The sequence below is a fragment of the Triticum dicoccoides genome, chromosome 6B, assembly GCF_002162155.2.
Source record: "Triticum dicoccoides isolate Atlit2015 ecotype Zavitan chromosome 6B, WEW_v2.0, whole genome shotgun sequence".
Classification (NCBI taxonomy): Eukaryota; Viridiplantae; Streptophyta; class Magnoliopsida; order Poales; family Poaceae; genus Triticum; species Triticum dicoccoides.
The window spans coordinates 514,572,554-514,577,761 of record NC_041391.1 but is presented as its reverse complement, the minus strand read 5'-3'; positions in this window follow the sequence as shown (position 1 = coordinate 514,577,761).

Genomic DNA, 5,208 nt, shown 5'->3' with positions numbered 1-5,208 from the left:
GGAACCGGTAGAATCTCCGGTGGACCGCATCAGCGATGTCCCGGACGTCATCCTTGAGGATATCATCTCGCTTCTCCCCACCAAGGATTGCTGCCGCACACAAGTCCTCTCAACTCGGTGGCGCCCTTTATGGCGCACCGCGCCCCTCAATCTCGACTGTCGTCAGATATCTGTCCTTCCTGAATTTGATCTCATCATAGCCATCGTCTCTTCTCACCAGCAGGGCCCCGTTCAATGCCTTTGCATCCCGACAAGCTACCTGCTGTCCATACCTGGCAAGGTGGACGCTTGGCTGACATCCCCTGAATTCGGAAAACTCCAGCAGTTTGAGTTCTACCATTACCATGAAAGTTCCATACCACGAACATACCAAGAATTCGTGCCCACACCACCATTGTCCATCTCGCGGTTTTCCTCCTCTCTCCACACCGCCACCTTCGCCCAGTGCCATCTACCAGACGATCTGGTACAAATGCTTCGACTCCCACTGCTAAAAAAACTTTTGCTTGTGGTGGTTTATCTGTCAGAGGCCTCACTGCACAGCATCATCCACTCTAGTTGCCCTGCCCTGGAGCGCTTGCTGATTGTTTTGGGAATAGAAATCGGTATCAGTTGTCTCCAAATAAAGTCGCCTCACCTTAAAAGCATTGGAATTTGTTTGAGGACAGCAGCTCATCATCGAAGATGCCCTTTCACTTGAAAGGTTGCTCCTTCATAATTGTTATACACCTTCAGAAATAACTGTCGTCTCTGCACCCAAACTGGAGACCTTGGGTGTAATTTGTGACCCGTTTAATAATCACAAGGAGTTGGTGTTTGGCTCCTCACCTTTTCAGGTACCGTATATTATCATCTACACATTTGTAATCATATGCTGCATTTTTCATTTATGTGCATAAGTTTTATATCATCTTGGAGTACACTTTGGGTACTAATATTATGTTATATGCTCAATGAAGAGTTTGTCCATTGATAGCCTATCAATGCTGCTGGATTCTGTCAAGATCATATATATCAGAATGTATAGTTTTGATCTGGACATAATTATTGGCTTGCTGTGATGCTTTCTATCTCTGGAGAATTTATACATAGAGGTGATGATTTCATGCACATTGAAAGCTCGTATATATTGTACTAGAATTAACTGTTCAGCTGTCGTTCTTTCGACATACTCTTTTTTCAGACCTTAACTGTTTTCAATCTTCATGTCTACTTAGGCAGAACCACATGGACAAAAACATATAACCAATCGTTGGCGTATTAAGCACAAGGATTTTATCAGTTCTCATGACATTCGTTTGAGGAGAATAATGATGGGACGATATGCATCCAACTAGGCAAACAGAAGCTTTGTCACATTCTTCCTGTTGAATGCGAGGTTACTATTTTCCATGAGGCTTAATTTTTACAGCAAGAGATTTCTCACGAATGAACATGTTGAACAGCAAAAAAAGAAGTTTCAGGTGGACAAATGGGCTTCTAAGCGTGCTCGGCTTCTATTTACAACAAGTTGTAGACATCCTCAAATAATTTTTTTTGCACAGGATGTTGATTTTATGGATCAGACCGATCCATTTGTTTGTGACAGCAAAAAAGAGTGGTTGGGTTAGATGTTACTGTCATGTTCAATCTGGGTTTTGTCTAAAAATTTGATGAACAATTAATCCTTGGGCTTTTTGTACCATTTGTATGCTTGACTTGCATGTTGTTTCCCTCGTAATCCCCTCGACCTGCCACTACACTGCCGCATCTTTCATGGCTGCTGTTTGTTCCCGTCCGAGGCCTTGCCGTTGTTCTCCGCCTTGGTTAGCTCGCTGTGCTCGCCGTCGTCTGGTGTTGTCAACATGTTCAACAACCAATAGGAATCAGGAGATGACTGTACGTGGAGAGGCTGACAGTAGGGACCCACCAGGGTCATTGCATTTCGCAAGTGGGTGCCTCGTTATTACAAGCCAAAACAATACTTCCTCCTAATTGTTTGACAACTAGGTTCCACGCCATTGTCAATGTAGTCAATAAACGAGAAAATTACACAACGAGCGGATAACACCAGGGACCCAGCAGCTCACCCAGTTGTTTTTCAGTTTCAGAGACGGAGCTCAACTGCGCGCTGTGTGGGGGCTGTGGCCCGTCTAGCCCACGCTTACGCTTTTATTAAGTACATGACGAGCCAAGTTGATATTTTTTTCTTTCTGAAATTAGCTAGCCCAGTTATTTTTTTTTTTTTGGAGAATACCAAAACTGAGGCCTACTTGCTTTTCTCAGCCCTGCTGGGCTGCAAATCTTTCAAGATGAGGAGGGATAAGGAATGGGCTTCCCCAGAAAACGGGCAATAAGTTGTAAGAAATGGGCTGTAAATTTTTAAACCAAAGCCAACTGGCAATTGCATTAAAATATCATTTTTTCAGGATTTCTCTACTCTCTACTCTTATAAAAAACCAAAGCCAACTGGCAATTACATTAAAATATCATCTTTTCACCCACAAGATAAACTACTCACACAAATGCATCTTCATGTTCCGTGCAACGAACGGGCATCTTGCTAGTTAATATTCTAAATTTCATTCATTTTTTGCGAAGAATTGTTTTTTGAATTTTATTTTGATATAATTTTTTGAAAACTATTTTTAACGTGACTCGAAATTTCGTGATTAAAAGAGTTCGGACCCCATCGAAATATGCAAAATTTCGTTGAATTTTTTAGCAGTGCCCAGAATATATGGTCTGTAATGCTAATAAAAAGAATATGAGCTTAAAATATCCTTAAGAATTAGCAAATGGGCTTTAAATTATTGAAAATAATGGCTAATGGGCTGTATGCTGTTTTCCACAGATTTGGAGGCTGACTTCTGGGCCTACTAGGTTGACGATGACGCTGTCCGAAATTTTTTTTTCACGCGTACGGAAGGCTTTGTCAACTTAGTCAACACACAGCAGTGACTGTTGGATGTCCATCCAACGGCCGCCGTGCTTCTTCAATCTCTGATCTTCCTGCTCCAGCCGCCCAAACTAGCGCCGGTGGGACTGCCTGCTCCCTCCTCCCGTGGCTGGCTGTGCTGCCGCCAGGCCATCCCTCTAACCACCCACACATCCTGTTATTTTCCGGCGATGTCAGCCTCACCCCGCAACCGACTAGTCAGCGCTTGTTCTCCCCTCAGCGTGGGCATCCGCTTCGGTGGCTTCGCCGGCTCCGGGTGGTTCTCTTCCTGGGGCCCGCCCTCGTCCACCGCGTTTGTGCTCTCGACGCGGCGAGGTCAACATGGTCAACAAACAACAGCCATCGGAAGAGGCTGACAGTAGGGGCCCACATAGGAAAATGCCTCCTTATTACGCGCAAAATAATGATTCCTCCACCTGATAGCTGGGACCCACCGGAAGGGTCTCTGTATTTCGCGAAAAAATGGTCCCCCCGCTGTCAGCTCGGACCCACCGAAAATGCCTCCTTATCACGCACAAAAAAATGAATACCCCCCCTGCTAGCTGGGACTCACCTTGGTGGGAGGCTGACTTGTGGGCCTACTAAGTTTACGGGGACGGAGGGGTTTGTCAATTAGTCAATATGAACGACTCTAGCTCCAGTGACCGTACGATGTCCATCCAACGGCCGTAGTGCTTCTTGAACCTCTGGTCTTCGTGCTCCAGCCGCCCAAAGCAGCGCCGGTCGTGCCGCGTGCTCCTGCCTCCCGTGGCCGGCTGTGATGCTACGGAGGCCTCACCGCCCCCTACTACTCCCACCGCTGGCCAGGCCATCCCTCTACTCACCCACACCCCCTGTTATTCTGCGGCGATGGCAGCCTCACCCTCGTACTCCTCTTCGCGTGGGCATCCACTGCTGCGTCTTCCCCGGCTCCGCGTTGTCCCCTTCCTAGGCCTCACGGTCGTCCACCGTCGTGGTGCTCTCAGCACGGCGTGGTCAATGTGGTCAACGACCGACTTCCATCGGAAGAGTACTATGCGTGGAGAGGCTGACAGCTGGGTCCACGGCGGCCGCAAGGAAGTGCCTCCTTATTACGCGCAAAATAATTATTCCTCCACCTGACAGCGGGGACCCACCGGACAGGCCACCGTATTTCGCGAAAAAACATTTCCCCCTGACTGCTGGGGCCCACCAGCTACATCTTTGCACGCAAGGAAGTGCGTCCGGGAAAAAAACGATTCGCCCCCCTGACTGCTGGGACCCACCAGCTACATCTTCACACGCAAGGAAGTGCGTCCGGGCAACAAAAAAAATAAAATGATTCGCCCCCCTGACTGCTTGGACCCACCAGCTACATCTTCGCAGGCAAGGAAGTGCCTGACAGTCGGGACCCACCTGGTCGAAGCGTACGTAGCGTTGTCATTCTGGTCGCGAACGTGTACGCACATACTGGTCGTAGTAGAGGCGCGCGCGTACAAATACGTACAGCAGCGAGGGTGCAAGAAAGAAAATACGGCCATGTATGTACATACGGGCAGGGTCTCGAACGCCTACTCGCGCATACATACATGGTTGGGTCAGAACGGAGAAACAGCGTCGTCGTCGTGTTCATGGGGAGGCAATGGAATGCGTCTTGTTCATCGGGAGGCAACGAAACACGTGGGAGCCAACCGGCTGGGTCGGAACAGAATGCGTGGTCATGTTCATCGGGAGGGCTTGGACGGAATAGGCGATGGAAACGAGGCATGGCGTACCGCACAATGGAGGAAACGGCCTTGTGTTCGACCGGCCACGTTCGAAACGGGATCCTGATCATCGGGAGGGGTCTGGCGTACCACAAAACGGAGGAAACGAACCTCCTACGGTCGAAACGGGGTCCTATTGATCGGGAGGGGCCTGGCGTACCGCATAACGAAGAAAATGGACCTCCTACGATCGAAACGAGGGTCCTGTTGATCGGGAGGGGTGTGGCGTACCGCAAAACAGACGAAACGTACTTGTGTTGGAGTGCTACGGTCGATACGGGGGGGAGGCGTGTGGCGTACCACAAAACGGGACTCCACGGGATACTGTTCATCTCCACCGTCGACCTCCTCTAGCCTCCACAGGCTACCGTCGACCTCCTCCAGCCTCCACGGGCTCCTGTTCATCTAGCCACCACCGCGCGCTACTCCACCGGCTACTGTTCAACCACCCCTCCACGGGCACCCCTCCATCGTCTACTGTTCATCCAGCCCTCCACACCACGGGGTCCTGTTCAACCACCCCTCCACGACCACCCCTCCACCGTC